Here is an 11,038-nt window from a genome sequence, read left to right as displayed (position 1 = left end):
AGGATGGACATTATGGCACAGACCTTCCTGGGGACCTCGTCTATGTGGGGTTTCCACGTAAGACGAGAGCCCAAGGTTACGCCAAGGTACTTGGCGGTTCTACGCCAGGGGAGTTGGGTTCCGTTTAGGTGAAGGTGAAGGAGAGGTTCACTACGTCCTAGTTTGCGGATAATGAGCATTGCCTGCGTCTTTTCAGAGTTGATAGTAATGCGCCAGCGACCGGCCCAGGTTTCTGTGTTGTCGAAACCCCTGTGTAGCCTACGGATGACCAGGTCCTTGTCCGCATTTCTCGTGTAGAAGGCTGTGTCGTCCGCGTACTGCGCAGTGTGCACCAGTGGGTGGGGGGTGGGGGGGGGGGGAGGGGGGTATTGGTGTGTCCATAATGTACAAACTGTACAAAACCGGCCCCAGGACCGATCCCTGTGGCACCCCAGCACGAATACGCCTTTTGGTGGAGGTGGCAGTTTCTACTTTGATGAAGAAAGTCCTATTTGTGAGGTAGCTTTTCATCAGCTGAACTATGCTCCCGGGAAACCCTTGTGTGTACAACTTGTAGAGCAGCCCTCTATGCCACACTGAATGAAAGGCTTTGGCTACGTCTAGTAGCACTATCCCGCGGTAGCCTCTGTGGTTGAAGCTCTCTGTGGCTGGGTTCAACCATTCTCATGACCTGTTGTGGGGCAAGGAGTTCTGCCGGAACCCAAATTGGAAATCCGGCAGAATCTGCTCTCTGGTAATGTGTTCTTGTATGTTCTTGTATGGGTCTTAGCAGGAGGCGCTCATAGATCTTGCTGACAGTTGGCAAGAGGTTAATCGGCCTGTAGAGCTGCGGGAATAGAAGGTCTTTCCCTGGTTTGTGTATCGCGACCACTTCCGCATGTTTCCAGCAAGCTGGGAACTCACGGGATCGAGTAATCTCGTTGAGGACGTTCGCGAGGTGTGTGATCGCTGTGGGTGGGAGTTTTTTGACTAACTGGTTTGTGACACTATCGTGCCTTGGCGCCATTCTTGTAGGGAGGGATCTGATTACTCTTGCTACGTCCCCGTGGGCAAAAAGTATGGGTTCGTCGTCTGGGTCCTCCTGAGCATTGAGGAAGACAGCCAGTTGACGACTGACTACCGCTTCATGCTCTTCATCCTGGGGTACTGCCGCTTGAAACTGCTTCTCGAAGGAGTCGGCGAGGGCGTTGGCCTTCCCAGCATGGCTGTAGACCAGTCCCCGCTCGCTGTGCAGTAGAGGCAACCTAGCGCGTCTTTTTGTGAACTGTTTGATGTATGATCGTCTACTTTGAAACCTGGCTGACCGAGAGGCTGGCGCTTAAGTATGCTATCGGAAGCGCCGCTATTGCCCGCTGGAACCATGTGTTCCGCTGTGTCGCCCTCACACTAGAACCGGGCCATGAGGCGCGCATCGCCACAACTTACAGCGCGATGGTGCAGAGACCGCTATGGGTATTCGACGTCCATGACGTCTGGCGCAGATTCAAATGCCGCGGCGCGCAGTACCAGACCTCTGACTATTCAGATATGTCACTAAACCTGCCCAAAGATCTAAACAACCATACACTAGCAGCGCCTATTAGACAGAGGGGGTCCGACAGCCGATCGGTTCCAGTCATTCCACCAGGAAGGAGGCACAAGGCTCATGTTGTCTGTAGTTCAGCCATGCCTAGACGGTCAGTACCACGGTTCGATCGCTTCCGCATTGTTACTTTGTGCCAGGAAGGCTCTCAACAAGGGAAGTGTCCACGTGTCTCGGAATGAATCAGAGCGACGTTGTGAGGACATGGAGGAGATACAGAGAGACAGAAACTGTCGATGACATGCTTCGCTCAAGTCGCCCAAGAGTTACTACTGCAGTGTAAAACCTCTGCCTAGGGATTATGGCTTGGAGGAACCCTAACAGCAACGCCACCATGTTGAATAATGTTTTTTGTGCAGCCACAGGACATCGTGTTACGACTCAAACTGTGCGCAATAGATTGCATGTTGCGCAACTTCACTCCTGACTTCCATGACGAGGTCCATCTTTGCAACCACGACACCATGCAGCGCGGTACAGATGGACCCAACAACATGCCGAATGCACCGCTCAGGATTGGCATCACGTTGTCTTCACCGATGGGTGTCGCATATACCTTCAACCAGACAAACGCCTTAGACACACTGTCCAGCGAGTGCACCAAGGTGTAGGTTCCCTGCTGTTTTGGGATGGCATTATGTGGGGCTGACGTAGGCTGCTGGTGGTCATGGAAGATACGATAAATCAATGCCATCCTCCGACCGATGGTGCAGCCATAGCGGCATCATATTGGCGAGGTATTCGACCTCATGGACGACAATTTGCGCCCCCATCCTGCACATCTTGTGAATGGCTTCCTTCAGGATAACGACATCGCTCGACTACAGTGGCCAACATGTTCTCCAGACATGAACCCTATTGGACATGCCTGGGATGGATTGGAAAGGACTGTTTGTGAAAGACGTGACCCGCCAACCACTCTGAGGGATCTACGACGAATCGCCGTTGAGGAGTGGGATGATCTGGACCAACAGAGCCTTGATGAACTTGTTGATAGTATGCCACGACGAATACAGGAACATATCTATGCAAGAGATGGTGTTACTGGTTATTAGATGTAACGGTGTGTACAGCAATCTGGACCACCAACTCTGAAGGTCTCGCTGTTTGGTGGTACAACATGCAATGTGTGGTTCTCATGAGCAATAAAAAGGGTGGAAATGATATTTATGTTGATCTCTATTCCAATTTACTGTACAAGTTCCCGAACTCTCGGAACGGAGGTGTGTAAAACTGTTTTTGATGTGTGTATATATGGATTTGATAAACAGCTTGCACAGGTCATGATGTGCAAAGCTAGCCCTTGCCACTCTACTAGAACCTTACGTCAGTGTCACCAGATGGTAACCCAGACTTTTATCCCAGTTCGCTCGGTATACATCCTGCTCCATGAGAGCACACCCCTCAAATATGGTAATTCACTCACTATATAGTAAAATTAGATCGGACGTCTGTATATGTTAAATTTGTACTGACAGCAAAAGTATTTTGTGGGTCTCTGAATGAGTTATAGTACATTAAGGTATGAATTTTATCATATAGTAATCTATTTGAGGTGGTGAGAATCATAAGGGCCTACAGCACATCAACGTCGATTGTGAGACTGCAGAAATTATTCATGCTTTTGAAATTTTTTGATGTTATGGTGAGTAAAGCGTATGTGTACTGTAGGCCTACATTGTACAAGTGAAAATTCATGAAAAGCTGTATCACTGGGTTCTCTGAAATTCACTTAAATGTGGGATCGATGGCAGCGTGCTTTAGGCTCTTATGGATCTCAGCGCCTCATTTGTATTCTGGTTAAGTGACCATGTTTGTAAACATAACTAGTTGAGGTTAATCATTTGTACAAACGGCACTTTGTGTTAGGAGTTGGTTGTTTACTGTACGGGAATCGGCTTTCGTGTGCGCTGTTAACATGAACTATTTTGAATCTATGTTAAATTCTAACAGAAAAGTAAGGCTGTTAGGACGAGTCGTTAGTTGTGCTTGTGCAACTCTGTCGGTTGAGCACTTGTTTCAAAAGGGAAACGTCCCGAGTTCGAGTCTCGGTCTGACACACAACTTTGATCTGCCAGGAAGTTTCATATCAGTGCACAGTCTTCTGCAGAGTAAAATTATCATTCTCGGAATAGAAAAGTAATCACCAGGAAAAGTTTACTACGAAGGAACTAGGGCTTCCACGAACAGATCATTTGATTGAGAGAAAGACGAAATCAAACAAATGTGTCTACAGGCGAACATTTACCAAGCAGTGTACAGTTAGCACAAGATGTAGTATGGATGCAGCGTAAGAATATCTGATTTTCAGTAAACTAGTATATCTGTTAAGGATCTTGTACATTTGTCCAAACAAAATGTAAAGCACGAAAACTCCAACTCACACCAAAATACGTAACAGAGAGTTGCGAAAGCTTACACATTACTTCGTTGTTACCCTAAAATGTACTTAATTACGTTAAAAACAACAAAAGTGCACAAAAACAATTCTTTCATTTGTCACATAAGTTCTGCATCTTATTATTATTACTATGATTATTACTGGCAGTGGCTGCAGTTGTATTGACTCGTTGATAAGCATAACTGTTATACAGTAGATGCTACTAAATTGACACTCTGAAATTTATGTGAATGTAAAAAGTGTTAACACCCAGAGTGTACACCCACGAGCCGCCACTGATTTGGCTTCTTTCTTAGATTCTTTTTCGTGACTAAAGTGAAGCATTAAAATCCAAGTTCACAAACGATGCAGTGGCCGAACGGTTCTAGGAGCTTCAGTCCGGAACCACGTGGCTGCTAGGGTCGCAGGTTCGAATCCTGCCTCGGGCATGGATGTGTGTGATGTCCTTAGGTTAGTTAGGTTTAAGTACTTCTAAGTATAGGGGACTGATGACCTCAGATATTAAGGCCCATAGTGCTCAGAGCCATTTAAATTTGAAGTACCTGCTACAGCCTAGAACGGTCTAGCGACAGCGTCTGCATTCTGTTTGGCTGAGCCTCTATATAGTCGAGGAACTCTGCCATATAGAACACGATATCCGTGTAGATTTGGAGGATCCAGTTTAGAGTCAGATTTTGACACAGAGCTTTGGAAGACTTGTGCTCGAATTTCTATCTTCGGTGAAAGAAGTGGGCAAGTGTGTAGATTCCATGAGACGGGAAACATGTCATCTGACACACGGGAAAATGTGTTGCCTGACAAAACTATTGAATTACCCAGAACACATGTTCGTATGTCAATGTAACTTCGTACGCAATTGCAACATTGCAATTCTCTGTGCCAAGTAGTGCGACCGCCAGCGTGCATTAGTGTTCATAAAGTTTACTGTTGTTCCTAGGCCTGCTAGGATATGTTAGGGGCGTCACCAGCGTCTGTTGTTGAATGGTCACTGTCAACGACACGGAGTTGCCACACACTCCTGTGAGGCAGCGTTATCCGTACATGGCAATGTTCGAAAAGTGCCTCATTGTGGGTCTCCTTTTGGCCCGCTGATCGAGTCGTGCAAATACAGATTTGTGGGGCATTCGGATGTGACAGTGGCGCAGTGTTGGACTGGATGGGAACATAAAGGCAAGCATACTTCTCTTCAAGGTTCCAGTCAACCAACCCTGACCACTATAAGAGAACATTATCACAGTGATCTCCAGGAACATCGTAGTTCCTTCCATATGAGAACAGGTAAAGGATTTCTCGAAACATTCTGTGAGATCGCACATCATCAGTTAGAGACTAGCAACAGCTTGAGAAGGAATTATTGTACCTCGTACCGAGTGCCGCTAGTACCACAACACAAATGACTGAAGTGGTCCCGTGACTGGGAAGCATGGATAACTCAACAATGGCGTCACAAAGTGTCTAGTGATTTATCACGATTCTGCCCTAACTCAGGTATCATCATCAGGGACTATGGTAGCGACCGGGCGAGTTGTTCATTCCAGTGCATTTCAGGACCAAACTTCAGCTATCCGAACCTACTTCCACATTTAAGTAATAGTCACAGACCCAAGTATCGTAAGACATCCCGAAGTAACCAGGCCTTATTTACTCACTTTCACCTCTCACCAATTGTCCTTAGCCCTGATGCAAGAGGTGCTATGTAAATGTAAGGAGCTCCATGGCCTTGTACTCGAGCCACAGCATACGAAATTTTTCAAGTGAATTTCAGCAAACTTACTGTTATAAAAGCACCAGTCAATTACCGAAATGCCTGCAGGTTATATCACAACATACATAACAGCCTGGCATCATGGAGTGGAAATTTTCTAATTACGTCCGACGTTACCTGAATGACACCATTCCATGACGTTGGATAAAAGAGGAGGAGTAGAAGACGTACTTCATCGACTGTGGCATCCCAGGTCTCCAGACCTCATACCTTGTGACTTTTAAAAAATGGTTCAAATGGCTCTGAGCACTATGGGACTTAAATTCTGAGGTCATCAGTCCCCTAGAACTTAGAACTACTTAAACCTAACTAATGCAAGGACATCACACACATCCATGCCCGAGACAGGATTCGAACCTGTGACTGTAGAAGTAGCGCGGTTCCAGACTGTAGCGCCTAGAACCGCTCGGCCACCCCAGCCAGCTGTGACTTTTATCTCTGGGGTTATGTAAAAGACTGCTCTATGCGTGACACTCTTGAAAGTCTGCGACATCGCATTGTTGAATCTGCGAATTCCATAGCGAGAGACCAACTGCCACCATTATCGATATTTGTCTTGTAATACTTAGTGCTCAAATTGTAACAAATTTGAACTTTTATCCTTCCAAGAACATTGGAATTGTGTTTCTATCTTTTGTAGTTTGGAAGCAATAACTGTTTGAAATCTGTCCCATCTTTTGAATATCTCTGTATTCCTATTATGATATGAAAAACGGCTGAATGTGGAATTGTAACACTAGGTTTGGTAGGAGGTCGTGGCATCTAATGGGTGGCGTCTGTTAAGAAAGATCGAAATAAATCTATTGCTTTGAATCCTTTGGAGTCATAAAACCTCCTGAAGTATTAAATTACTATTTCACTGAGAAGTATGTGTTCTATAATTTTCCATCCATATCTCAACTTCAACACATATATGTGTGGACACATATGTAGAAGGAATCAATACATTTATTGACTGTTCTAGGAAAATACGTTCTCGGAACTTTAACAATAAACTACACCAGGATCAGATAGCCAGTTCTTCAGAATCTGCCACTGGAGTCTGTTGACCATCTCTGTGAGCTTTCGTAATCACTAAATGAAGCTGTAACGTAACGTGCCACCCTTCTTTGGATATTATCTATTTCCTCTATCACTGCTATCTGACACTGATGAACAATGTTCAACTATTGGTCGCATGACTGTTTTTTTAAGCAGCTTCCTTTGTTGATGGACTACATTTCATCAGGATTCGTCCAAAGAATCTGTCTGGCATCTGCCGTACTCGCGATTGATTTTATGTGGTCGTTCTGTTTCAAATCTCACCATACGCATACTCCTAAGTATTTTATGGAAGTAAATGCTTCCAATAACTGTTCTGCAATTGTTAAATCTATCCATACAGTTCATAAATCTTCCACATCTTCGTGTCTGCCAGTTTGTATTTTTGAACACGGTAATCTTCAAAACTACTTCACAAATTTTCAAAGCATATTCAAACGTAACATAGCTTGCAGCAACGTATAGGCTCTGTTTCATCAACATCGAATCGTGGGGAAAAAAGATATTGTGGTTTATGTTTCTACTTAAAATTATCGTGTCTGTTGAAACGTCCCCTTAAAAAAATATATACATAACTGTGCTTAAACTGACACACAATATTTCTTTAGCGCAACGCAATCTGACTTTCAGTAATCCCTACAAAAGAATGGCCCTGACTAACATTAACCTATACGTTTCACAAAGCACTTACCTCACAAAAATCTTCGTTACTCAAACTACTGCAATACAGCGAGGGCCACTACTGCCAGCTAAATAAAAGATTCAGACTACGGAAGGCACTAACTACTGATAGGCATAGTTAGGGAATGAAAGATTTTAATAGAGAACAAACAATGTATTTACCTTAATAGTCATTATATATATATATATATATATATATATATATATCAGTTCATGACATACATTCTTATTAATTTCAAAACTCCGCCATCTCTCTCCCCACGTCCAGCACTGCTGGCGGCTGACCTCCAACTGTGCAACGCTACGCGCTGTTAGCATCCAGCTGCCGCTGCCCAACACTACAATGGCAGACAACAATGCAAACCAGCCACAGACTGCACACGGCACAGCCAGCGATTTTCATACAGAGCGCTACGTGGCGGCGGCGTTACTAATAAAAAAACCTAAACAGCCTACTTACATAGCCCCCATGCGCCCCACAATAAAGTTTACAAATTGTTTTGGGCAGTGGCCAATACAGATTTGAAAAACTTTTTCATAATTACAATAACAAAGAAATCAAATGCACACACTTATTGATACAATGTTGGTCAAAAGCTAAAATTTTTTCACAGTCCATAAAGACAGTCCTGATCATTCATCAAAGTAAAATTGCAGTGTTTTTCTCAAAGTATGAGCAATAAAAGAAATTGCACTTGGAAGTTGTGGATCTCTAAGCAGTCTTGAAGAAGTAGTGTTGTCCTTCCAACGGAAAGACATTGCTGACTCTTGACACGCTGACAGGTAATGTGACACAACAGAACAAACCCACAGCAGACTCAGTCGAAGTTTTGAAGAATATTGGTAGGTAGGTCAACACAGAGTAGACCAATTTTAGTTCTGGTAGAGATTACGGTATTGGTGGGCCACCAGAGGTGCAGACACACTGCAGTCCTTGTAGAAATAACGGTATTGGTGAGTCATCAAAGGTGTAGACCCACTTCAGTCCTTGTAGAGGTAGCCAGCAGCCATCTGTTGCGACCGTGCAGGCGCACAATCACCAATGAAGAGTCTTGCGGATAATATAGCAAGACCATAATCACCACATGTGCACTCACAAAAATTGTTTTTGAAATGTCCTTAGAACCAGCAATCCTGTTATCCAGTCCCTTACTGAATTGATAACACACGTGCAAACACTATCAGAACCTACTTCTCACATATTGCCCATATACTATGACCAACAGAAACATGTGCAGTGAAATGTAATTTACAAGTTACTTAATTTGATGAACTGGTGTCAATTACAATTTTATAACATAAGAATACAATAACAAAGGTACAAAATACATCATTAAAGAACATAACAATACAGATAACATTTGTAGTAATACAGGCTTTACAAAAGAATCGAAATAACAAATACATCAGTGTTACAAAAAATTATGACATAAGTACATACATAAAAGATCAGAATAACTTTTGAAACATCAACTTCACACATGAGCATTAGAACAAAACAGAATAAATAATGTGTAAACATCTTTATCAAGTAAAGAACATGTTATTAATGCAAATTATATTTGAGGATAACAGTATTCCTCATCATAGTGAATGTAGCTTAGTATTAGAAGAGAAAAAATTCTATGAAACAGTACACAGAGACAGGAAGAAAATAGATACACAAGGGTACAGTAACACATAGTGGGATAACACAAAAGGGAAGGACAGGGTTTGTTTTCAGGGTAACATTTGGTTCTGCAGTCCAACCCAAAACTTCATTCTGTAGATCTTTCGTCGTATATCAACATTTGTTTCCTCCAAAAATATCCTATCTAAGCATGCTTTCTGTATTTTGTTCACATCCTCTTTCAAAAATAGTTTTTCTTCACTGTACACTACCTTTTTGGCCAAATCATTTTCTTATAGCTTCTCAATGCATTTCTTCCAATTCATCACAACTCGTTCTCTTTTATAGCCTACTCCATCTCAAGCTAACTTAAATCTACTGAGCTCAGATTCTTAACTAAGGGACGAGGCAATGCAGCAGCACAAAGCAATTAATACAAACAGCAATGACAAAAAAATCCAAGTAAGCAAAGGAAGCAGCAATAAATGTAATAACTTATACCAAAACATGACAAACCCACAAGCAGAAAAAATATTACTCTAAAGACAACAATGTAGATAAGGGAAATGTATATTCACATCTTAATGTCTATATGATTAAAGTGGCACACTACAAAAACTAATTCTAAAAAAAATTACCAAGTACTGGAAAAGAAAATTATATATGCAGTCACTGTTACTAGTCCCTTCTTATTGTTCTTTCCTTTCCAAGTGCTCCTTTTTTTGAAGAATGTGGATCATAAAATTATTATTTAATAGATCCTTTGACAGAAGTTTTCACATTAGCAAATGCATATTATTTTATTTTATAAAACCAATGCAGGAATACAGCTGGAAAACAGATATCAAATGAGATAACCAGATATGTAAAGTAAAGCATAACAACATCATTCAATAGTCATGTAGCATTTCATAAGTAGTAAAAAAATTTCTCGTCTAGAAAGACAGTAGTCATAATCAGGTGTGTAGACATAAAATATTTCTCGTCATTTCATTACAAATTTCAGTAAATATCATAAATTAAGAACTCTACAGTGTAATCATGTTTTCAAGTTTGAGGGTGTCGTATTTACGATGCTTTCTACAAAGGAATGCTTTCTACAAAGGAATGTCAATAGCGAGTATAATGGCCTCCCTTTTTTTTCTCCTAATGGCTTTCTTTTGTCAGACGACTACCTCTCAGCTGGGCGCCCAAAACGCATTATGTCAAGGTCACTTACCTTTCTTACTGAAATATTTATGAAAGCAGTTTCCGCTACAGTGGCAGTCTCATATAAAAAATTTCACAGGTCAAGAATTTGCGTTACACATCTGTAGAAACAAAATCCTATTGATATAACAGTGTCCAAAAAAATTTCGTCGGCATTGTAACACATTCACGCATTTACATACATTTCATAACTCTTAAAGTACGATTCTTGGTTTCCAACAACCTTTTTCACAAACCAGAGTCCCTAACCACTACTCATTTTTCCTTACTTTATTCGTCAACACTTCTTCAATATTTCATCATAACAGATATGTAGCATAATCAAGTAACTCATATAGCATCAGCTTAAACATACCTCAACAGCATAATACACATAGTCATCGTAATAATAACATCAGAACCCCTCAGTCAACTCTCAAAATCGTCGTACCTTCCTCCAATAATTTCAAAAACTAAAAAAAATTCTCTGTTCATGTCAAAAGTGTCACATACCTCAAACGTACTTTAAAAATCATGATCACATACCAAATATATCATTCAAAGCTCTCATAGTATCACAATGGTTCTGAAAAATATGAACATTTCACAAAGTAGAGACAAAATAAAATTTCATGGGTGTGAAATTATCCAACTGTGTAATTACGTAAACATCTGTCACTGATGTAGTAAAAATATGTTTGTTTCTCTGTTAAATGATCAGATAGCTATGTAATTTGTGTGTTAGAGAAATATGGTACCGATGTGTAAATT

The sequence above is a fragment of the Schistocerca gregaria genome, chromosome 2, assembly GCF_023897955.1.
Source record: "Schistocerca gregaria isolate iqSchGreg1 chromosome 2, iqSchGreg1.2, whole genome shotgun sequence".
NCBI lineage: Eukaryota > Metazoa > Arthropoda > Insecta > Orthoptera > Acrididae > Schistocerca > Schistocerca gregaria.
The sequence above is the reverse complement of the archived record's forward strand: the minus strand, read 5'-3'. Positions refer to the sequence as shown.